Genomic DNA, 25,163 nt, shown 5'->3' with positions numbered 1-25,163 from the left:
CTTGTCTAAAGTGGGCCTCTTTCTGTAAAGTCCTTTTTTCCTTCGGTTCCCCAGAGCAGTCAAGGTTGTACCCATTCCTCTCATCACCCACGGCTCCAAGTCACCCTAGACTCCATTCGTTCTTCCCCACCTCACCCCTAATTTCAATCATCATCAAATCCCACCAACCTCAACTCCTCAATATCTTCCAAACCAGACTTATCCTCCCTAGACACACTGCCACTTTTTAGCTAACCCCCTCATCATTTTTCCCCTGGATTATTTTGGTTGTCTTTCAGATGTTCTTCCTGTTTCCTGCCCCATTCACCTTCCAGACCAACCTTCATTATTTATTTCTAAAACATAATTTGGTTCTGTTGCTGCCCTGCTTAAAACCCTTTAGATGCCCCCCGCCCCCCGCATTGCATGAAGACCAAGTTCAAACTCTTCCTCATGATCCACAAGGGCTTCCCTGAACCCCTTGGGACTTGCCTCTCCAACCTCCTTGCCCACTGCTTGCCCTGGCAACCCTCCAGAGCAATGAATGTCTGTTCTCCAAAGAACCATGTTACTTAATGCCTGTGTGTTTGCATATGATGTTATTTCTCCTTGTCCTCCCAGTAGACTCCCATTCATCCTTCAAGACTCAGTTTGAGTACCTCCTCCTTGGTGAAGACTTTCTGTTTCCCCAAACTTTCGTTTGTAATCAAATCCACCTTAATGATTGATTTAAATTCTCATCTCCCCCATCTCAACCATGAGCTGGTTTTATCTATGTCTGTTTCACAAATTATGTCTGTCTGACATATAGTTGCTGAAAAAACAATATTTGATGAAAGAATGAACTTGTAATTAGGCAGTCTGCGTGACCTTGACCATGTCACATAACCTTTCTGAGACTTAATTTTCTTTGTCTGTAAAACAAGGACACAAATGTCTACCTCGCAGGGTTGTTGTGTGGATTTTATGAAATAAAATGTGTAAAGCACTTAACCCTGCCCAGCCCACTGTAGCAACTCAATAACTGTAGATTCCATGTCCTTTTTCTTCTTCTCCTTGTTATAATTCTATTCTAATAAAAATAGGCAAAGACAAAAGAGAAGTCCCAATGCCCAATGCCAAGGTACCTGGATGAGGACGGTCACCTATTGCCCATCTAACAGGAACAGTGTCCTCACACCTCAACCTCTCACATCACCGAAGATTAGCCAGCCCTGGGCAGTGTTTAGTGAAGGATCTGGATCAATTCTAGGATCTGGCAACATCTGAGGACTGACCACGAGCCAGGCATAGTGCCTGTAATAACTCACTCAGCTCCACCACGATCCTGCGAAGGTGAATTGTTATTGTCCCCATTGTACAGAAGAGGAAACTGAGACAAGTGGGGTTAAGGTCATACAGTTAGTAGTAGAATAAGGACTGATAGACTGCAGAGCCTGTTCTCTGAACTCCTACACACTTCTGTCCAACACTGATTAAAGATGTTGCAAGAGATAATAGCCCCAAATCCACGAAAGAGCAGACCCCTTGGTTTCTGAGACTTGGTGAGACAATGCATAGGCTCCCTGTATTAGAACTTAGGGTAAACCCCAGTGGCCTCATTTCTTGATTTCCAGCTTTTCATTGTAAAATTTATCATGATAATTATTAGTTGATATGTCTTACTAAGAAGGGGAAGGCTCTCCAAATTCCTGAGAGTTTGAGACATTTGCATATGGCCAGTCACCTGTTTTTTATAAATAAAGTTTTATTGGAATGTGGCTACTTGATTTATTTATATATTGTCTATGGCTGCTTTTGCACTACAGGCAGAGCTGAGAGGTTGTGACAGAGGCCTTATGGTCTGCAAGCTTAAAATATTCACTGTCTGGCCCTTTATAGGAAAAGTTTGCCAACCCCTTCAGCTAACAGTACTTTCATCCAACACCCTCTTGTCAAAGCAGGCTGGGAAAATCCCAATGAGCCCAGACACCTGGGCAGAGTCTCCAGGGGCTGCTTCCTTCCCAGCCAGTGCAGTGCACTAAGAGAAGCCCCTTGTTCCCTGCAGGCCTCAAGGAAATACATCATGTCCTTCGGGGAGTCTGTGCAGCCCAGTGTGGGAGCAGACAGGTGCAGTTTATAAGGTACTAGCTTTGTGGACAATTTTTGGGTTTGATTCCTTCTGCTGGTTTGGGGGTCTCTGTTGTGGCTTGAGCCACGGGAGCACAAGTAAAGTGGCAGAGCAGTGCAGTCAAGACAAATGTCCTGACCCCACGGAGGCCGCCGGAGGTGGCCAGCTGATGGATGGCAGAGGGAGAATTTCTCAGTTACCGTCTAATCTGTGTGCCCAGGAAATAAATTGCTCTTGTCACTGGTGTCTGCCCTAGCCCTGCAGGCCCCCCTTCCCTGCAGAGCCTTCTCTGCGCCCCACCCTGCTCTGCCAGCCTGGAAATACTGTCTCAGGAAGCGGAGAAGGAGAGGACGGGGAGGAATGAGAGGCACGACACGTTCTGTCCTGTCCCTGAGGCCCCTTCCTGCCGCCAGCCTCCTCCACAAGCATGGGGAGGCGTGAGCTGCCTACAAGGAGGAGCCCACTGCGGGCCTGAAGCAACACTTGGGGCCTCGGTTTTCTAATCTGTAAAATGAGAAGGCTTTTAACGTGATCTCCAAAACTCATTATTCCAAGTTCCTGAGACTGCGCTGAGGCGGGGAAAGGGATTTGCACAGCTGAAGTCTGGAAGAATCCCCAAATCTAAACATAAAGTGCCTCCGTGTGCTGAAATCTCTGAGCCTGGAGTTACGGCACATCTTCATTGGAACCCAGGGTGCAGACTCTGGTTGTTTTGGGTTATCCAGTGACCCTCAGCAGAACTTCCCCTAGGAAACGTTCCCTCTCTCCTTTTTTTTTTTTTTTGTGGTACGCGGGCCTCTCACTGTTGTGGCCTCTCCTGTTGCGGAGCACAGGCTCCGGACGTGCAGGCTCAGCAACCATGGCTCACGGGCCCAGCTGCTCCGCGGCATGTGGGATCTTCCCGGACCGGGGCACGAACCCGTGTGCCCTGCATCGGCAGGCAGACTCTCAACCACTGCGCCACCAGGGAAGACCTGCCTCTCTCCTTTTAAAGGAAGCTTTTACACCCAAAATTCTTTCTCTGTCTCTCTCTCTCTCCTCCCTACTCCCTTCTGCCCCTTCACTTTGTACAAAACACCCTCGACTACTGGGTTTACCCCATGAGGCCCTTTAGAAATGGGAGCTGGTGAATTAGGCTCTGCCAGACAGCTCCTGCTTGAAAGAGGGCTTCTCTTGGGATCAATAGGGAGACTTCCTTGCTGGGAGCTAAACCTTCACAGAGATGTCCCATCAATAATCCAAGAAGACAGGGACAGACTCTGGCTGAGATCTGGGTCCAAAACTTTCTCTGGGCGGATGGAAGGACTTCTGTCAGCTGACAGCCGACATTTAGTCAAGCCAGGAAGGCTTGATGGAGGAGGTGGTGTGTTGGAATTACCTGAATGAGAATGAGAGCTCATTTGTCACAGGGCAAGGATGGAGAAGGGGTCACCTCCCTGCTGAGGCAGACATAATCACAGGCTCATCCTGGAAACTTAACTGGATCTGTCACTACGATTTCACAGCTGCAGCTCAGGGATGGGCGGGGCTTGGGGGGAAGTTGGGAGCGTGGGTCATCCATTAGCAGAGTGGATAGGGCTAAATTGAAAGCCAGGGGGCTGGGGGTGGGGAAAGCTAAGAAACCAAGCAGTAGCCATGTTCCATATCCTCTCCCACCGCCAGAACGCATCTTCCCAAGGGGCTGGATGCATGATGTTGGTTTTTTATCCCAGGCAGAGCTGTCAGTGGCCCAGTTTTCATTTGCTACCTAACAAGTATTAATCAAGCACCTAAGCTCTTAGAGGCAAGTCAAATGGTCCTAGGGACAAATCTCAGCTTCAACATTTATTAGTTGTTTGGCTTCAGTTAAGCTACTTATTCTCTCTGAGCTGCTATTTCCTCATCTGTTAAATAGAATTCACAATAGTTACTTAGGGGTTTGTGTGTGGCTTAAATGAGACAAGGTGTGCAAATTATCTTCTCAAGCACTGCACAAAGTAGATGCTCAATAAATTCACTTATTCACCACATATTTTTTAAATTCCCACCATACTCCAGGCACCATTCTGATGGCTACTGTTGGACATACCTAAGATTGTGGAACTTGTGTCAAGTCCAGCTGTATCTATAGCAGAATAGCACCAAAGAGGTGGTCTCTGCAGGATTGCCCCTGATTGTCTTTAGGGTCCTTTCCTGGAGAATGCAGAGGCTTCCGCTCCAAAAGGGGTTAGAGGTGGGAAAAGGCTTTCCCACACCTCCTGCCACCCTGGCAGAGCAGGGTCAGGGAGATAGGAGCTCCAAACCCTCAACTCATCAAATAATACCCTCTCCAAGGACTATCATGAGCAATAAATTACTTTAGGCATTAAAGCGCTGAGGATGGTTGGTACACGACAAAGGTTTGATAAATATTCATTTGTATTGTTTTCGTAGGGCTCAGCTCTCATGAGCACAAAGGGCTTTGTGGTGGGAGGATCTCCAGGTTCTCCATTTCCATGGAGGAGGGAAATTGTAGCATGCAGCATGTAGGGAAGGCGCAAGGCTTCCTAACTGTAGCTTGTAAATTCCCTATTCTGTGGCTTCTGGAAAGCACTGTCCAGCCTCAAACAATGCCCAGAAGTAAAAGAAGATGAAAATTTCCAAGCAAAATCCTCTCCCTGCTTCCCTTGCCAAGTGGAGCCCAGAGTCCTTCAGCATCTCCCCAGAGATTTTAGCTGGACTGCGGAGAGAGTAATACCCAAGACTTGCCAAGCCTCTTGGAGTCATCCTATCCATCTATTTCCTTCCCATCTGCACCAATCCCAAGCTTTCCCTTGACACACTGAGGTGTCCTGTCTTCTCAGATGAGGTAATGCTGAGTCTCAGGTTCCCCGGAGAGCTTCTTACAAGGTGATCAGCACAGGCCATGCACTGGGAGGGCCTTGGGAGAACTTCAAAAGGGTCAGCACTACAGCTCCTGACTGGAATATCTCCCCGCAGAAGCCTGGAGTGTAGCATCAGCTCATCAGGGTCTTCTAGGTCAGGCGAGGGAGTTTGTATCTTCTAAATGCAATGAGAACCAAAAAACATTTTTTTGTTTTTGTTGTTCAGGAGACAGACATGATCAATTTTCCTTATTGAAAGGTCACTCTGACTGCTGTGTGGAGAAAAAAGTGGCAATGAGTAGGAGGGAGGAAGGGAGACCATGAGAGGGCCACTGCCCTGGTGGTCACAGAGGGCTACCCTGACAAGGTGACACTTGAGCACAGATCTTAATGAAGTTAGCCAAATGTTTATGTCAGGCAGAGGGAGGGGTAAGTGCAAAGGCCCTGAGGCAGGAGTATGCCCCGTTTGTTCAAGGACCAGCAGAGGAGCCAGCATGTCTGGAGTAGAACTAGCCAAGGAAGTAGACATTGAGGTCAGAGAGGCAATGGGGAACCGGATCATGGTGGGCCTCATGGTAGAGTGATCAACGGTCCCAGTTTGCCCAGGACTGAGGGGTTTCCTGTGATGTGGGACTTTTGGTGCTAAAACCAACAGAACCAACCTATCCATGAGGCACAATAGACACAGTGCCTAGGGCACACCATACTTTTAGGGGCCCATGAAAATGTTTTAATTTTATTTTTTTTAAATCAGGAGAAAAAAAGAATATAATGATAATGAATATATAATAATAAATCCAGCCTGAATTGTATTTGTCTTTACATACCAATGTAAAGGATAATTTTTAGTTTTCAGTTTTTTTTTGTCTTTCCATTTATTTGTGTCTTCTTTAATTTCTTTCAGCAACATTTTATAGTTTTCAGTGTACAAGTTTTTACCTCCTTTGTTATGTTTTTTGTTGAAATTTATTTTATTTTTTATAGAGCAGGTTCTTATTAGTTATCCATTTTATACATATTAGTGTATATATGTCAATCTCAATCTCCCAATTCATCACATCACCAACCCCCCTGCCGCTTTCCCCCCTTGATGTCCATATGTTTGTTCTCTACATCTATGTCTCTATTTCTGCCCTGCAAACCAGTTCATCTGTACCATTTTTCTAGGTTCCACATATATGAGTTAATATACGATATTTGTTTTTCTCCTTCTGACTTACTTCACTGTGTATGACAGTCTCTAGATCCATCCACGTCTCTACAAATGACCCAGTTTTGTTCCTTTTTAAGGCTGAGTAATATTCCATTGTATATATGTACAATATCTTCTTTTTTTCATAAAACTATATTTTTATTATCTCTACATTCAAAGACACTCATAACTATCTTTTTTTTTACATATACATATGTTCCCATATCCCCTTCCTTTTGCATCTCCCTCCCACCCTCCCTATCCCACCCAGTTTTTTTTTTTAATGGAGGAAGAAGCCAAGGTCAAAGCCTATGAAGGCAAAGGGCCCACAAATATCATAAAACAGGACATAAACTAGGACAGTTAGTCATCCTACTTGGGAGGCCTTTGGAGGGACTTTGGCTCAGAGTTGGTTGAACTTACCCCCATTTTACAGAGAAAAAAACTGAGACCTTGAAGGGTCAAGGTAAGGCAGCCCCGAGAAATGATGGTGGGTTGGCCTGGGCAAGCAGCAAGGGAGAAATGATTAGATGGAGTCAAGAAATATTCCAGTGATGGAGTTGACAAGACTTGATGATTGTTTGTATATGTGTTGTGGGGTGGGGAAGGGTGAGGAGGTGAAGGAGGTGTGACTCTGGTTCACTAACTTGGGCAGCAGTGTGTTCGATGGTACTTTTTGCTGTGATGAGGACCAGGGCAGCCGGAGTGTGACCCTGGGCAAGTCATGGAGCCCTCCTGATCAACAGTTTCCTTATCTCCAAAACAGGGGTACCAAAAAGGATCTCTTGGCGTCACTGTAAGAATCAAAAGATTAAAAAAAAAATAACCCAAATAAAAGTGCCTGGTGCATAGTAGGTGCTCATAAATATGAACTGAACCTTCCCAAAGGTCCAGTATAATTCTTTCATTCATTTACATATTCAGTCACCTAATATTTAGTACTCTTCCCTCAAGAAACTTGTATTCTAGTGGGAGCAACAGAGAGTAAAGAAATGAAAGTCTTATATTTTCAGGGTGAATATGTGTTGTTAAGAAAAACTGTGTGAGAAGGTGGGGAGTCAGGGAGGGGCTCTTTAGATAGGGTGGTCAGAGAAAGCCTTCCGGAAAAGGCACGTGTGGACAAGTGAGTTCCCCTGGAGCCGGGGCGGCCCTTCCCCTGAGAAAGGGGGCATGCTCTGGGTACCCTGAGTGGAGCAGAGCAGAGAAGGCAGCTGGAGTGCCCCGGGGCCCGGGTCCGAGCAGCTGTCAGAGGTGTAGGTTTGCTGAGGCGGCAACAATTACCATACCGTTCAGCCAGCAGAGGGTTGCCGCATCCCCCCACCCCCCCGCAATAAGTGACGGGTATTTACTTTTCCCTGCTGCACGGTTGGCAAAGGAGCCCCCGGGGCTCAGCCAGGAGAGGGGAGGATGGCGGTCCCCGTATCAGCCCACAGGGACACGTCGTCTCACATCCTCACTACCTGGGTGAGCAAAACCGGCCGAGGCACCCAGTGAGTAGGTGAAGAATAGTGCAGTCGGCCCTCTTCTCCTCCTGGGTGCCTGCAGAGACCCCATGGAGACCCAGGGCTGTGCCAGCAGACTGCCTCCCGTCTCTGCTGGGGGCGTGGAACCCCAGGCAGAGTGGAGCATCTGTAAAATGGGGATGATGGTAATAACAGAAACTGTGCAGGGCTGCTGTGAGACTTACACGGAGTAATGGATGTCGAAAGTGCTTTGTAAACTGTAAGACATTATACAGATGTTCATTTACAGTTTGTAAATGAGTTGATGAGAGCAGGCACAGGATGCTTGCCCAGGAACTAGGTGGAGGCAGAGAAAGTTAAAGAAGGGGGAGTGACCGCAAAGCGCCCCTGGAACTGTGACCGACACAGAAAGACAGTGTGTGAAAGGTACATGAATAAACATGAGACATCCTCTGACTCCTAACTGCCTTAATTGTGCTCCAGTTAACAAGGTAGACAGGCAGCTGCTGGTTTCTCCCAGGCAGGGAGGGCCCTCCCCTCTCTTCCCGCCCTGCTTAGCTGCCCCCCCACCCAGAGTACTGGGGACCGGAGCCTGCAGGGAGGATCTCCCCTCCCTCCTGTGCCCCAGCCTGGTCCCCTGCCCCTTCCTGCTCACCTCTGTGCACAGAAGCACAGTGCAGTCCCTGGGGGCATGGAGCCAACACTCACAACCAAACAGGGACGGATGCTGGCGAGTGTCGCCGTGGAAACTGGCAGGTGGGGCTGGCAGCCGTCTTCCTGGAGCTGACCCCAGGCCGGGCAGAGCCTCGCGATCCACACGTGCTGGGGGGCCTGCACAGAGGGAGGCTAGGAGAGATGACAGGCAGGAAGCCCAGGAATGGAGGAGAAGCACAAGTCATCAGGCAACCTTCCGCAGATATTTAGATTCAGTTATGCTTCTTGTACACTTACTATAGGCCCACACTGCGCTGAGAGTTTTCGCTCACGTTATGCTGTGTAAACCTCACAACAGGCCTGGGTGGTCAGTACTATACTTTACAGATAAGACGCAGACTCGAAGAAGGTAAGTGACTTCACCAAGGTCACACACACAGTTCAAGGTCCTGAGGCTTCTGAGAGCAGCTTGTGTGTTCCTTTTCCTGAAACTTCTAAATGCATCTACCCACACCACATCCGTGCCCTCACAGGCTCTAAGGTGGGGAACAGACACCCTCTGCCCTGCCCCTCCTGTTTCTCCTCCTGGGTGGCGTGGAGAGAGAAGAAACATCTCCTTAGCTATTCTTCCTGAGGGGGTGGGACAGCAGTCTCCCTCCATCTGCTTCCATCCTCTCCTCCCTACTCTCTGCTTCCGGCTGGGTTTGCCAACGGGGAGTCCTGGCAACAGCTTGGAGAGAAGGAGGAGAGTAAAGTGGAGATGTCCTCTGCAGGTCACAACTGAAAGCCAGAGCTCCTCTCAAGGGGGCCCTTTCTACATGCCTCTCTTTCCCGGTGTTGGTACCACTTTCTCCCTTCATACCTTCAGTTGGTAACAGCCCTGCTTTACTTGCTCTGGCTATACTGTGCCATCCCCCGTGGTTTCGGCAGACCCAGCCCACGCCTCTGTAGGGAGAACCTTCAGCGACCTTCCCGGTTACCCTCATTTGAGTGCGCCATCTATCAGCAGTGGGGGTGTGGAAGGAGGTCAGGAAAGGTCTGAGGGGAGATATATGGTCCTCCTGGAACCAGCTGGATAGAAGGATGCTGACTCTGGCTCATTCCACAGGGTTACGTAGCTCAAAGCTTCCCCAGATCCCAGCAGTCTGGAAGAAGGTCCAGACAGCCTCCTTGATCTTGTACGATCCCTCTTTGGCTCTCCCTCCCTTCCCTGGTATGTGATCATTAGCAGAAGACACAGACTCTTTGCTCAAAGAGTATCCTCGAGATGCAGCTCTGGTGTGAAAAGTAATTATAGGCTGTTGATTAGAGTCACCCCTGGGTCTCACTTGCTCGAACATGCCTCTCTGACCCTGGCAGCGTGGGTGAGATTAGTTAGCTTTTGGCTATCAGGGACCAGGAGCTCTAACCCTCGCGAGGGAGACCGGTGGACTTGCCCCGATGAGAGGGATGGAGTGGACTGGGGAGGTCTGGAGGCTGCCCAGTCGGACATCCTGGGGCCCCGAAGGATGAGGAGCAGCCCAGGCCTTGGAACCCCAGAACGCAGTGGAGGGGGAGGGGGAGGCCGTGGTGGGCTGTCTCTCTGGTTCTGAGGTTTCAGTCTGGGTTTGACCTCAGCCTACCTTCCCCCATGGGCCTAAGGACCTCAGCTTCACACAGTGGCCCCCAGAGGTAATGAGAGCAGCCCACCAGGCCAGCATAGACACGCGGCACAGTGGGGTGGGAACCACGGCTATAGGACTGACCCCACCACAGAGCTGCAAGCACCCAACTCTGCTTATGACATGGTGTTGGGGACATAACAGGCTCCCGAGAAATGCTGGTGGGATACTCCAGGTGCTTCAGAGCTCAGTCATGGCACAAACTAGGCAATATGATGTAGCTTCACCCCTTCTCAAACAGGAGGCCAGCATCAGGAGGCCAGGGTCCGAGCACAGCTCAGCAGCTAACTAGCTGGTTAACATAGGCAGTGCTTCTGGTGGCTCAAGGCCTTAATTCCCTCATCTGTGAAGTGGAGGAGACACCTACTCTGAGATTAACGGGTGGAGGCACTTGCAGATGGGGGAGGCGTTTTTGTAGCCAACAGCAGCTAAGAGCAGGGATGTCTGTGTCCCAAGGGAGATCCCTGTATTCTCACCCTTTCACACACACTCCCCAGAGAACCGGCCTCTGCCCAGTGGCAGAGGTCAGTGTCTCACCCTTTCCATGCCCCTCTGGCCCCTTCTCCTGCCCCTCTCTCTGCCTCTGAGCTCATAAAGCTCCTACCTAAGCACCCCAGACACAGCCTAGGAGGAGATATGGTTGTGGCCGAGGGGGATCTTCCTGATACCTCCATCTTCTCAGGGGGCCTCAAGAACACATCCTCCAGCTAAGGATGCCAGATTTAGCAAATGAAAATAAAGGACTCTGTGTAATGATCTTCAGTACAAGTGTGTCCCAAATATCGCATGGGACATACCTATACAAAAAAATTATCTGTGTTTATCTGACATTCACATTTAACTGGGCATCCTGTATTTTTATCTGGCAACCCTACCCCCAGCCAACAAGGCTCCCAAATAGAGTCAGCTGCCTGGTGCCTGCTCTGGTGAGTGGCCATGCTCTGAGCAATACCCCATCCTCAGCTATGAGCCTCTGGGAGCCATAAGCTGTCCTTTCGTGTAGGGGACATCAGGGGACTTCATGCTCTAACAGACCTCCTATATCTTTTCAGATTCAAAGAACTTTCAAACAATAAGAATCCATTCAACAGATGTTTAGTGAACATCTATCTTGTACCAATTGCTCTCTTGAGCACTGAGGTTACAGTGGTGAACAGAAAATAAACATAACCATCATGTCTGGAGCGGGTACCAAATGTCAAGCTCTGTGTTAAGCACTCTAGAAGCTATGTCAGGTAATCCTCACAAAAACTTAAGAGTGTGGTAGTTTACAGATGAGGAAACTGAGGATTATTGAAGTTAATCATTTGTTCATTCATTCACCAAATATTTATTGAGCCCCTACTAAGTGTCAGGCACTGTTCTTGGTGCTGGGAATACAACAATGAGCAAAACAGATAAAACACCCCTGCCCTCACGGAGCTTGCACTCTAGTGGGGAGCAGGGGTAGGGGAGACGGGAGTAAACACAATATAAAGTGCAGTATGTGAAAAAGTGGCAAGTGTTATGAGAAAAATACAGCAGAGAATGAGGTTATGGAATGTCCGTGATGGGAGCTGTAACTCAAATTCGGGCGGTCAGGGAAAGCCCCGGACACAGACCCATTTGAGCAAAGCCATGAAGGAAGTGAGGATAATTGAGAAAGAAACGGAGAAGAAATTCATCCCCCGCACCCCGCAGCCCAGAGCGCTGATTCTTGCTGCCGGGTTCCTAATCACTATGCATTCCTGCCCACCAGACCTTGATTGAGGCTTCCTGCCTATCCCTTTCACATACATGATTTCCTTTAATCCCCACATCAGAGCAACCCTGAAGGTAAGTTTTATTATCACACTTTTCCAGAGAGGAAAGATGAAATGACTCAAAAAGATGAAATGACTTGCCTGAAGGGTGGATGCTGAGATTCAAGCCCGGTTCTTCCAAGTCCAGTCTATCACCGAGCAGAATGGGAAGCACTAGGGTCAGGCTGGGCGGATGGCCTTGACAGCTTATTTCACCTCCTAAGCCTCAATTTCCCCATCTGAAAAGTGGGGTTAATATTATCTACCTCATAGCATTGCTGGGAGGATTAGTAGGTAATACATGCTAAGTGCCAGACTCAGCACATTCATGCTGTTACTGTCGTCCCAAGAATCATGCCCTACTCATCGAATCCCCCTGGAGGACCCGAGTTAAGCGATGTGGTTCGTAGGACTTGGGGAAGGAAAGAATGCCTTGGGAGAGCAGAGGACGCGGAAATGGAGGCAGCGCCAGGCAGGACGAAGGTGGACAGAGAACCACCGCAGGCAAGCCCACCTGTGTGGGAGCGGATGAGTAAACGTTGCTTAAACCTAAGTGACGCGACTCAGTGATTGTCATCACACTGGTTTGAGGTTATGACTTAAGCGATTTTATTTTTCTTTCGGAGGCGCCGGCTCATTTTTTATGCATGCGCAGGAGCTAACTGCGTCCCAGAGAACGCTCTCCGCCTGCTGGTCTGGAGGTGCGCTGCCCGCCATATGCTCAGCGCGAGCGTAATTAACCCGCCGCAGCTGCACTCCCCTCTGTCTGGATTATGGATTCGATTTCAGTTTCACTCGCAGGCAAGAGGCCCACAGTTCATATCTATTAAAATGATCACCCTAAAGCGAGGTGCTGAGGACAGAGCCCAGCACCAGGCTGGAAGCAGAGGCCGGACGCCCAGTGCGGAGCGAGCGCGGCCCCGTCCTTGCCAGCTCCCAGGAAGGGCTCCCAGCAAGGGCTCCCAGCAGCCTCGCCCAGAGCTTTGGGCTGCCCTGCAGGTGTTGAAGCTGTTTTTCTGGCATCTGAAATGTATTGTTCCTGGACTTTTCTTGCTGGTCTAGCCCTCACCCCATCTTCTCCCTGCCAGCCTTCCTCCATCTATGACAGCCACTGACCACTCAGGCTTTCTTTCCAGAAGTGCTTTCAGCACCTGGAACAGGGACTCAGACAGAGTGGGCACCTGATTAATATTGAGCATGAGATAGTTCCAATGGGAAGAGGACAAAGGGATGCTCCGTTAATCCTCCAGGATGGAAACCTGAGCCTGGGCCCACGTTCCCTGGCCTCCGCAAATAATCACTTATCCAGACGCAATAGCTATAAAGACTGATGGATCAGGTGCTCTTGGGGACTTAGGGGCAGGGACAAGAGCCAAACCAAGGAACTGGCCATCTTTCTAAACTTCCCTCGCACTTTACTGCCCTCTGCTAACAACAGTGTCTCTTGGCAAGGCTGTCCTGTGAGGATCCAGAGCCATATCAGTCTCATTCCAGGGTCTCCAGCAAGCTGGGAGCCACTCTTGGTTCCACAGCTACAGCCCCCCTCACGGTGGTGATTCACTCTGTATGCAGGCACTGAGCATCCGCAGTGCCAGACGCCCTGCTAGGTGCTGGGAGAGGGAATATAAAGAAAAATGAGAAACACATTTAGTCCCCAAGGAACTCATGTCTAGTGGGAAAGACAGATATGTAAACAAATGGTCGCAATACAGGGGGATAAATACCATAATGCAGGCGTGTTTACAGAGGTTTGAACACAGAGAAGGGAGTGACTAAATTTGCCAGGAGTCGGTGATGAGATTGTTGAGATTTTCATTGAGTACAGATGAGTTTGGGGGCAGAACCAGAGGAATAACATTTCCTTTGTTCCAGAGAGGTATGTGTATACTTCTTCACTACGCATTATGCTGGCTTGTAGAAGATGTATGTTTCCTAGACTCAAAGAGCCTGCACTCCAGGTGGGAAGACTCACATTGCATTCATTTACTCAACAAGCATTTACTGAGCACCTACTGTATACCAGAGCCTGTACTAAGCTCAAGATACAAAGATGATTAGACACCGTCGCTGCCCTGTTTTAGAGGGAAACAGACAAACAAAATTCCAATTCTGGTGCTCCATAGCTGTGTGATTTCGGGTAAATCTTTTTTGTGTTTTTTCCCATCAGAGCCTCAGTTTCCTTATCTGTAAACTGGGGATAAAAGAACCTATTTTTCAAGCCACTATGAAGAATAAGTGAAACATGACAAATGGAACAACAACAACAAAATATGTGCTATGCTCAAGATTGGGTATGAAAGGGGGTATGAATTGAAATTTTGTACAGCATAGGTAAAATAATACCCTATTTAATTTTTCCATTATTCATAAATTACCAACAGGGATGAATTTTTAAAAAATACATTATAAGTCAATGGAATATGTCCATCACGAGAAGAGTCTTTTCAAGGTATAGAGACAAAGAGACAATTACTTATGTGGAGTGGAGGGAATAGCAGCTCAGGGAAGACTTTCTAGGAATGGTTATGTACAAGTTGGGTTTTGAAGAGTGATTAGGAGTTTCCAGGTTAAAAGTGGCAGGTTATAAAGTCAGTGGGGATGATTATAAGGACGTAAACAGTGGGCAATATAAGAGCTCAACGGTAATACAAATGAGAAATAACACAGGCATCCCAACACTGAAGACTAGGTGACTATCATGGAGAATAAACCCTATGCAGGCTTCTTTGCATTTGAGAAATACACGCAGTTCAGCCTTAGTGACTGTGGCTTGACCCTTACATGGATGTGTCATGGGGCATTTGAACATGGAGCCAGCCTTCTTCTGCCCCCAGTGACGTCACTGGTCATTGTCGCATCCCTGGGCTTCCTATTATTTGAAAACAAACATGGAAAAGTCACCTGGTGCAGTGACTCCCAGTGGCCAGTGACTGAACCAGCCACATCAGAATCTGGGCACCCAGGCTGCGACCCAGGTCCTGTGCATTTTAAGCTCCCCAGAGTGGTTGGGATGAGACCCACTGATCACGTCTTCCTCTCTTGGTTATCCTCCCTTTCACAAGGAGGGGTATGTTCCTAGGGGAAGTGATGCCTGTGAATTGGCTGCAAGAGGTCCCGAGATAGTGCTGCAGCCTCCAAGGATTCCCGAGGGAGCAGAAGCCCAGGAGGCGTGTCCCCAAGCACACTGGACAGGGGAGAGTGCGGGTTGCTGTTTGTCAGGTTGTTTAGTCACTGATGAAGATGCTATTCTTAGCACTCAGGCAATTTGGGCTTCCCTAATCAGGGAGCAGGGAACAGGCCAACTGAGGATGCCAGGGGATTTGAAAGTCCGTGCAGAGCCTGTAAGGACCAGACCAGGAAAGATGACAGTCTTGGGCAGGGATTGATTGGAGGAGAATCAGATACTTTCCAGCCCCACAAAGAAAAGGACAAGAGGAAAAGGTGCTAAGATTGAGCAGGAAGGAACATGATAAGATGGCCAACGAGTTACAGGGGGGTAACGGGTGAGTTCCCTAGGAGAGAAGGTGGACTCTCGTTTGCCTTCAACAAGGCAAGCGCAGTCAGCCAGGAAGCTCTGATGGCAACTACAAGCCAGGTCTGATGGAAAATAGGAAGGCCCAGGATGAGGAGACTGGGGCAGGATCAGGAATCCTGTAATTAGGAGGCTGGAGTACCCAATAGGAAATCTGGTCCCTAAAACAATGGACAGAGGGACCAAAGAAGGAGCTTAGTCACAGAAGAAATGAGTCCAAGCAAGGAAGCAGGCCACCAAGCTCTGAGGAGAGCCAACAGAGAGCCTCTGGGTTGAGCAGGGCCCAACCAGGCTAAATGGCATCTTCTTATGAATGAGAAAAAGTGCCTCCTGCCACCCGTCCCACTCCCCGCAGATGCAGCACGCAGATGGCTACCCCTCGGCCATGAGCTGCACAGTGGAACCCATGGCCTTGAGGCTGAGCTCCTAAATGGTGTACCTTGGACTCCTCCACTGCCCCACCTAGAAATAGGATAGTTCCCAGAGCTTGGCCTGGACTGCCCTTACTGATGGCACCACGGGCAAGAGGAGAGGGTCTCAGGGGCTCCTCGCCAGGCCTAAAGCCAGGGGTTCCTTGCTGAGAAGTGGGGTTCCATGAGTCCTCAAGGAGCAGAAGCCCCCCCCGTCAGGGGTGATGAGAGAAAGACAGGCTGGGATGGGGACCCCGGGCCAGGTGCTCACTGCTCGCCCCGCCACTCCACACACACACACACACACACAGACACACACTCTGGTAGCCGGAGGCTGCGTGCTGCTGTGTGTGCAGCACAGCAGGTGACTTGCCAGCTCACATCCTCAGTCTTCTGCTCGGCCCGCCAAGGGCAGGGGAAGTACGTGTCGAGAGGAGTTTTTGGTGCTATTGTAGCAAGCGTCCACTTCAGGAGGTTTGCCCCGTCTAGACGGTGTTCTGACCCGATCAATAGGACGTCAGTCTCCGAGGGCCGCCTGCGCCTGGCCAGGAATAGACACAGGCAGGAGCGCAAGTGTGCGTCTGTCCTTCCTCTGGCCTCTGCTGGAGAAGCAGGGAGCCTGCAGCGGCGAGGGTGAGGGGGTGGGCAGGGAGCGGAGGGCGGGGAAGGGGACGGAGCGAGGGGAGCAGACCTGGAGGCTCGACGCAGGGCACAGGACGGAGCGGAGCCCGCGGGAGAGCCCTGGCAGCCTCTCCGGATGGGGCAGCCGGCACCTCCCGTGGGAAGCGCTTCCTGTGTCCCTGGCATCATTGTACGCGTACGTGTGTTTCCCTCATCTCACCCTCACCCTCACCCCACCAGGTAGGACTCATTATCCACATCTTACAGACAGAAGCTGAGGCATGAGAGGCACAGTAATCCCCCCACATGTTCTCAGAACTAAGAAGGGGGTGCCAGGCCGCTCCCAGGGCCACACCTGGTGACCGAGCATATGTGGCAGTTTGGGTGCAGGCCTCCTGGGCTGGTGCAGTGCCCAGGGAATGGAAGCCAGGGTTCTTGAAGCCTCTGGGTTGGGTCTGAGACTGTGTGAGCCTATTTCTCACAGGGAAATACACACACACACACACACACACACACATCTTCATTGTTGCTGAATTACTGTCTATGCTCATCTAAGACCCATGGTGTTTTGGGCTGCCTTCCTGCAGCTTTTTCCAAGAAAAGAAGATGGAAATGGTTGAAGGAGTTTTTGGCAGGGAGAAGCAGGCAACTTGCAAAGTCCTTACTCTGCGAAGTTTCCACTGGACCACCACTCCTACCCACAACTGTGCCCCTCTGAGGGCACCCAGGACCCCGGGTCAGGAACCCCAGCAGTCTACAGGGCAGACTGCGCCGGCCCGAGCTGTGACCTCGGTGCTGAGACTTAGACAGCTTCTGCTTGCCAAGGACCCGTAGGACATAGCCCCCTACCCCCGGCAGAGTGTCCTCTGCCAGGAGATGCAGTCACAGAGGACTGGGCTGCTTGAGGCCAGGAGTGCCTGAGTCTGTAACCTGCACCCTCATGCAGCACATGAGGGGTGTCGGACGGAGCAGGGCAGCTGCTGGCCCCTGGTGCCTCGGCCTCGCGGGGCCTGAGGAGGGCGTCACGGGAGGGAGGAGGGCTGGGCAACGACTCTCAAGGCAAAGCAGGGCCGTGGGGACACCATGCCATGCCAGCGGCTCAGGGCATCCGGGGTGAAGCATGTGAGCTTCTCCTGGCCTCTCTCTACCTCCACTTTCCCTCCACGGGCCCTGGGGGGCCTACCCACAGCTCCGGGACACCCTGCCCTGCTAGAGGGAAGCGGGAGGACTCTCCCACTCGTGCCCCTCCCCAACTGCTATGTGCAAACAGTTAAGCCCAGGACAGCCATTAGCTAGTGCTGAAGGGCCTATATTGATTAAGGATAATTATGTTTACTCTTGAGCAGTGTGGGGCCTGGTAGGAATATTTTTTGTTAATTTGCTGCTGCTTAGCTTCAGGAATGGGGACTGATATGCCAACCTCCACCTGGATCACCCACTACACACGCGCATGTGCACACACACAATCTTCATTGTTGCTGAATTACTGTCTATGATCATCTAAGACCCATGGTGTTCTGGGCTGCCTTCCTGCAGCTTTTTCCAAGAAAAGAAGATGGAAATGGTTGAAGGAGTTTTATATTCTTCTGGCAGTTTTTACCTTGGATGAGAGGCACAGAGGAGCCCAAATTGCAGCAGAACACAAATACACACACAAACACACTTATACACTCTTTTCCTCCCTACTCAGAATAAATATATTTTTAAAACCTAAATTCTTGGAGGAAAGGAGAGACAGAGGGGTCTCTTCTCTCTGCCTCTGAGATATAAAACCCAAATCCCGTGAGAAGATGGCCCCGTGCCACTCCATCACCTGGTGGAAGGCATCCTTCTCACCTCAGCTCTTCTGGTCCCTTGGCCCCGTCTCCCTGACTACACACCTCACCCTTGGTGTTTCCTTTCGGCAGGATCATGCCTTTTCCTGGTCGCCTGTAAGTGTGCTGCTCCCTTCCTTCAGGAAGCACTTACGGGATTGGGCCAGGCACCTTGCCTGGGCTGAGGATCCAGGGACCACAGGTCCCACCTCTGCCCTCAGGTGGCTCACAGTCAGTCTAGTGGGAAAAGCACAGGTACCACCTGTGCTGCGGGTTCAGAGAGCCTGGGTACAAACCTGGAGGCCAGCACTTGCCAGAGCAGCTTTATTACCTCGGGCAAGGAACTTCTTTAAGACTCAGTTTCCCCTGTTGTAAAATTAAGACGATAACAACACCTACTTCACAAAACCATTGTGACAGCTCAGGGGATGCTGCAGGTGAAGCGCTCACGCATGCCTGGCACACAGCAAGTGCTCAGTAAGCAATAGTAGCCATGCTTAGTGGGCGCTTACTACGTACGGGGCAGATTTCCTGTGCACTGTCTCCTACAAGCCTCATGAGAGCCTCCTGTGGAGACGGAGCTGTGGAGAGGCTCGATAACTTAATAGGGGTCGCACTGTGAGCTGAGATTCGACCCCTGGCTGTCCGACTCCCTTGCCCAGATGCTTAACCACTGTGCTACTGTATTCCTCACCCGACTCCACACCCCAGGTAACACTGGCTCCCATTCTTTTACTGGCGACAGCAACAGCAGCAGAGAGCATGATGGGCGCACGGAGGAAAGCTGCCTTACATAACCTGGAGAAGTGACATCGGGGAAGAGCTCCTGAAAGAGGATAAATGGCCTTTTTCTGGCAGAGGGAACTCTGTGTTCTGAGGCCCAGAGATGAAAGAACACAGTGTGTTCAGAGAACAGAAAATATTTCCATCTAAGTGGATGATAGTTAGGGTGACCATATATTCTACTTTGCCTGGGACTGTCCCGGTTTACACCTGTTGGCCCAGCTTAATTATAAATAGTCTCTGTTCCCTCTCAGACAACCTCAGTTAGGATGATAAATTACATGGTCACCATAATTCTAGCGTGTGGGTCCTGGAGAAGTGAAAACAGGGCTTTGCTAGCCCACACTCAAGGACTCGGATTTTATCCTGAAGGATGTGGAGACCCACTGGGGCCTGAATTATAGGGAACAAGCCCGAGGCCAACCAGACCTTTAGGATGCAGTGGTCCAGGTGGACAGTGATGTTGGATGATTAAAGAAGTAGAATCCACAGACTTTGGTTACAGAGAGGCCATGGGGTTAGTGGTTAAGGGCATAAACCTGGCACCAGGCTCTCAGGGCTCGAATCCCACGTCGGCCACTTATTAACTACATGACCTTGGGTAAATTATTTAATCTCTCCATATCTCACTTTCTTTGTCTCTGAATGAAGTATCATAATGGCATCACCTCCCAGGGTGGTTGTGAGCATTACATAGAGTTTATATATAAGGCAGTTGTAAGCGGTAACGAGTCAGGAATGACTCGGTCTCTGGCGTCGGTCACTGGAACAGAAGCATTCCTTGAGCTTGAGAACAAGAGGAGCTGCAGCGGGGGAAGACACAGAGGTGGCGAGGCCTGTTTGGGATATGCTGGGCTCGACGTGTCAGAGGTGAGGAGATACCACATAGGTAGCTGGGCATGCCACGTCTAGCATGCAAGGAAGATTTGGGCTGAGGATCCCAACCTTAGCATCATCTGCACCTCACCAGGAGGGGATGGAGTCGAAGACAAGCATCCAGGAAACCCTGCGAGCACCAACCTTTAAATTGCTGGTGGAGGAGAGGAACCCGGGAAGACATCCGAGACATGATCAGAAAGGCAGGAGAAAAACCAGGCGAGAATTATTTCCCAGAAGCCAAGGGAGAATTGAATTTCAACAAGGAGGGAGTTTTCAACAGCGGCAGATGCTACAGCGAGGCGGGGCAGTTCAGAGAGGAAGAACGCCTGCTGGATTTAGCTGGGGAGGCCATGGGTGGCCTTGGTGGGCGTGTTTCACCATAGATGGCAAGGATTATGGTGTGAATGAAAGACAAGGATATGGAGAGAACATGTGTGGACCGCTTTTAAGAAGCTGGGCTGCAAAGAAAAGGGACAAAGGCCACAGCGGGGTGCAGGGTCAGGACAGGTGTGTTTGTCCTTAGAGAGAAGAACCTTGAACTAGGGAGAGAACAGTAGAGATGGAGAGGTTGAAGCGGTTGTCAGATAAAGGCATAACTGATGGAACAAAGTCCTTGAGTAGGCAGGAGGGGATGAGGTGCTGGGCGTACCAGCAGGATTAGCTCTGACAGGAGGAAGGCTGCCTTCTATCGTGAGATGAGGGGAGAGGTAAGGATACGGATAACTTACCAGCCGAGTGGGAAGCTGGCACCATTTTCTCTGGGCCATTGGAAGCAAGACCTCCTATGAAGGGAAGAAATGGGGTAAGGAGGCTTGAAGAAAGGGTGATCATGTGAGAAAGCTGTGTGGAGAATGAAACAAGTGTTTCCTGTGGGCAGATAGAGGACAGTTAGGGACCGAGAGGGGCACTGCTGTTGAGGTGCCACAGGGATCCTGTGGGCACCTGGGATGGTGGCCGGGCTTGGAGTGGATTGAGAGTCAATACCATGGTTTTCAGTGAGCAGAAAGCTGATAAATGACAGAGACCAACGGAAGGATGGAAGAAGTGTGTAGCTAGCATCAAAGAAGCAGGATGCTTTTTTAAAAATTTGACAACAGAAAAGAGAGGAATAATCTTGAAGTGGCATCAGTTACAAGGCAAGGGGTCCCCACCTCCTGGAAAAATGAGCATCTCTTTTCAGAGAGGTCTGCAGGGATATGGTGAACGTGAAGGCAGAATCTATGCCCAGTTTGCCTTCGTCCCATTTTCCTACCCACCTGGCCTTGTTAATAGGTCGTTTAAAAATGTTGGCTGGTTGAGAGTGAATGAATGAATGAATGCCTGAATGCCTTGCTCCCATCCTGAGAGATGCTTCCACCTGTACCCATGTTTCTTGCTCTGAACATTGCCTCTTCCTGTCCCTGAGAAGCACCTGCCCAGCCTATGTGTGCAGGTTGCTCCCCTCTCAGGGGCCATATGGGGGACTGGAAGGTGGAGAAAGGGGAGGAAGGGGTGTTTGCTGTCATTCTCAGAGTCAGCTGTAGTCCCTGAGAGTGTGAGACCTGCCCCCAATCATTTTATTGCAATCATGGAATGATTGCTACCTGATCTACCAGGTAACTCTTGGGTTTTCAGTAACTCTAATACTGCAGTGTGTAGCCAAAGGAGCAGTGGTGACACGGTGTGGGGAGAAACACAGCATCAAATGCGAGGGGCCTCGTTTTTTTGCAACCATGGTTCTAGTTTTTCGATGGGACTCATTTTGTCCCCATCGCTACCTTCTTCCTTGCTTCCCAGCCTGGCACTAATGGCTTGATCAGAGAACCCTGAAATGCAGGGCAGAAGGTGCTTCACTGGCTCCCAAGGTCAAAATGAAGCAAGATGTCACCAAGGCAGGAGGGCTACGGCTCATCCAACCCCAGTGGCCACCCAGACTCCTACCGAGGGAGCAGAAACAGACTGGCTTTATTTTTAGCCCCCCTGTGGGCTCCTGAGCCCTGCCCCACTTTCTGAAAGCAGAGGGCTTGGGGCCTACACCATCTGGCCTTAGTGGGAGGATGGGGCAGGCCGTGCCTTCTCCTGCCACTCATGAGGAAAAGCCCAGGGAACACAGCCCTCTCCGTGTCCACATTTTCCAGGCCAGGAAATCCACACAGTGGGACCTCCGATGGAACTGACGTCTACTGGAACCACAGTGGTCAATCCTGTGCCCAGGGCTCTGGCAGGGCCTCCAAGGGCCTTGCTCTGGGAACCCCAAACTCTTGGCGCTGTTCTGACTCTGCAGAACAGAACCCTCCCCAGACCCCTGCTAGCATTTTTCTGAGCTCAGCTTGAGCTTCCTGTAGGACTGGGAGCAAATCTGTAACTTGGAGGGTAAAGGACAATGAAAGCAATAAAGAGGCTCCCAGTTGAACTCAACACAAACAATGTAATAAAGAGCATCCTTTATTCATTCACTCAGCCACGGGTGGACCGCATGCCTGTAAAGATGCTAAGGATGCCAGAAATGAACATAACATAATCTTTGCCCTCAAGATGTGATACTGTTGTTCTCTATCCCATAACTGATCACAGGAGCTGCCAGGATCCAAGGACCAAAAGCAGAGGAGTTGGGGCATGGGGCTGGGAGACCTGGCCTTTCTTCTTCCTGAGCTGAATCCCAGGGCTTGCAGTTTCTCCCCGCTTTTTCTCTTCTGGCAATTCCCCTTGGTTCATTGGGTCTGCCACATGTGCTCAGCCCCTGCATCCAACTGAATTGCGAGGACACCTGCCAGACAGACCCAGTCCTACAGATGGAGGTAGCTGTCACACATCTTGGCAGAGATTTGCGTCTTTAACTGGCTGCTCCATGGAGCCCCTGATCGTTACTGTCCAGAGTGAAGACCCTTCTTGGAATCATTTTCTGCTCCTGCTCTCTTGTTGTCCAGGCCGAGGCTGAAATCTTTTTTCCAGACTCAGCTGTGTCTTTTGCAGCCTGAACACCTCTCAGTGGCATTTGCTCTCTGGTCAGAGCCTTGCTGGGCCTCTCTCCATGGATAATGGTACCCGGTTTCCCACTCTTGTTCCCTAGCATCTGTAGAGTCCCTCCTGCCCCCAAACCTACTCCTTAGAGGGACACTAAAATGGGGCAGCTGAACGAAAGGACAGGCAGTCATCTGGCCAGGGAGGGCTACTGGGGGCGGGTGGAGAGTCTGGACAGCTGAGGCCTAATTGGAGCTCAGCACTGGCTCACCCTCACCATGGCACTTCTGCCTGGAATTCTGCTGAGCCCCGAGTCCCCTGTGAGTGCCCAGCTTAGTGGGAGCAATCTCGAACCCAGGATACCTGGGCCCCTTCCTGGCTGGCATTTGGGACCCAGACTGATGCCTCTGCAGCCTCTCAGGTGCTTCACTTCCCAGCTGCCTTCCCTCTCTCCAGATGTGTTTCCACACTGCAAAGCCCCAAGGTGCGCTGGCCTAGACCCAGGGGCTGGGAATCAGGAACTGTTGGAAATGGCATATCTGAGCCAAGAGTTATCCCCTGGCTCCCAGGGCACATTGGGCATAACCCACTGCCACCCTGACCATTTTAGGGTGTACTTCTCCGTTCTTTCTTCTCTCCTAAAGAGAGTCCCAAACAAGCAGACACTGAAATAAGGCTTTAAGGTGAAAGCAGAGGGAGTAAAATGCCCAGAAAGGGCCAAATACCCTGAAGGAAGTCAGGCATGACAGATCTGGAACAGCAAGGGAGCAGACATGCATTGTGCCCGTACGTAGGGGCCTCATTTTACCACTGGCACCATAGCTGCTTACCGCTGTCTCACTCACGCTTCACGTCAGCCCCATGAGATAAGTATTATCATCCTTGCTATAGAAATGGAGAAACCTCAGAGAATTTAACCTGCCCAAAGTTGCATGGAGAGGAAGTTGAGCACACTGATTCTAGAGAAAGAAGAACTTTTCTGGAAGAGGGGCCCAGGAAGCCTCAGGAAGTGGCAGCTGAAGAGTCAGGAGCAAGGAGGTTCTCTGACATCTATGTCGTAACACACAGAGTAGGGGAACGAGTTAACTTGTAGTCTAGAGGCCCTGAAGCCTGTTGGATGGACCTCATGCCTGGAGTGTAGAGCAAGGTAAGTTGTGACAACACAGGGAGAAGGAAACACTACATGCCAGGGAGGTACCTGCATATCTGAAACATGTGAGCCAGAGGGGGCAGCCCAGGTGAGAGAATTTCAGTGGGAATAAGCCACTAACTGCCTGCCAGATGCGAACCTGGCATGACTCTCCAATAGCACAGGACAGAAAGAAATAGTGATGACGCTTCTGACTAATTAGACGACTGCGAATATCATTCTGCTAAAGGCAGAAGAGCTGATAAATTTTTTACTTGACTTGCTAATAATTTTATCCCTTAAAAGGTAGAACAGGCAAATAGGGGAACTGAGTCTAGACTGAACTGTGATCCACAGAAAAGATTTATTTGTTGCTGTGAAGAGTACTGGTTCCCCAGGAACAAGGATTTTGTTTTGTCCCCTCTGCCTAGAACAGTGCCTGGCACATTGTAGTTGAGGAATTATTTGTTTGGTGAACAAAAAGAACAGGGATGGGAACCTGGAGGAGATGGCCACACCATCTCAGCACGATGGATTCCCGGGGAAGGGAACACTGGCGTTTTCCAACATAAACCTGAGGTTTTATAAAGGGTGAGTCTAGGGAGTGCAATGGAGCAGTCAGTTCAGTTCAGTGGCCAAGGATGCCAAAGGGAACACAGCTTAAGATGGTTGGGGAGATTATAAAAATGGAATGTCTATATTACAGTCACAAACCATCTCTAAGAAAACAGAGAGACATCAAAAAGCAATGACATACATTTTTGAATGAAGGGATGGAAAATAAGTCACTCTGAGAATCTAATGAAAACTATAGACCTTTCTCACAGAAGAAGAAAAAGAAAACACTTCTATACACCATTTTGTGTATAACTTTAGGAGACAATGGAGACCTCGTGTTAAGATCTACTTATGTAAGATTATTAAACTAATCATTTCGGTGATTTCTAGTTTTCAGCTATTAAAAATATCTCTGTTATGACTATTCTTTTAAAAAAAAAGAAAAAGGTTTAACATACAGGAACCAATGAAAATGCAGAGAATACTTCTGAAGAGTTCTGGCTTGGCAAGAGTGTAGGGCATGTTGGAAGGTGGGAGGGCTGCATAACAAGGAAGGGTACCAGAGGGCCCTGCACCCTGCAAGATCTGTGTAAGGAAGTCTAAGCTCAGAATAAATCATTTTTTAAAATCTGGTCAATACAAAGGCACTTTGGATATTTCTGTAGTTATTGTGCCAAGAGCAAGGGTTCAGGAATCAGACCCACCTCGTTTAAATCTCAGCTTTGTGACCTTGGACAAGCCCTTTAACCTCACCAAGCCTCCGTTTCCTTATCTGTAAAGTGGGGTGATATCTTATGATATCTAATAAATTCGA

At 49.9% G+C, this 25,163-nt stretch overlaps 1 protein-coding gene across 2 annotated transcripts in view; it reads left to right on the top strand.

Annotated features, from left to right (window-relative positions):
• KCND3 (potassium voltage-gated channel subfamily D member 3) overlaps positions 1-25,163 on the top strand; it is a gene marked incomplete at both ends in the record, with an annotated part of 216,027 nt that overhangs the window by 117,987 nt on the left and 72,877 nt on the right. The window lies entirely within an intron of this gene.

The sequence above is a fragment of the Hyperoodon ampullatus genome (assembly GCF_949752795.1).
Source record: "Hyperoodon ampullatus genome assembly, chromosome: 2".
NCBI lineage: Eukaryota > Metazoa > Chordata > Mammalia > Artiodactyla > Ziphiidae > Hyperoodon > Hyperoodon ampullatus.
Note: the sequence above shows the minus strand (reverse complement) of the source record. Positions and strands in the feature narration are given on the sequence as shown.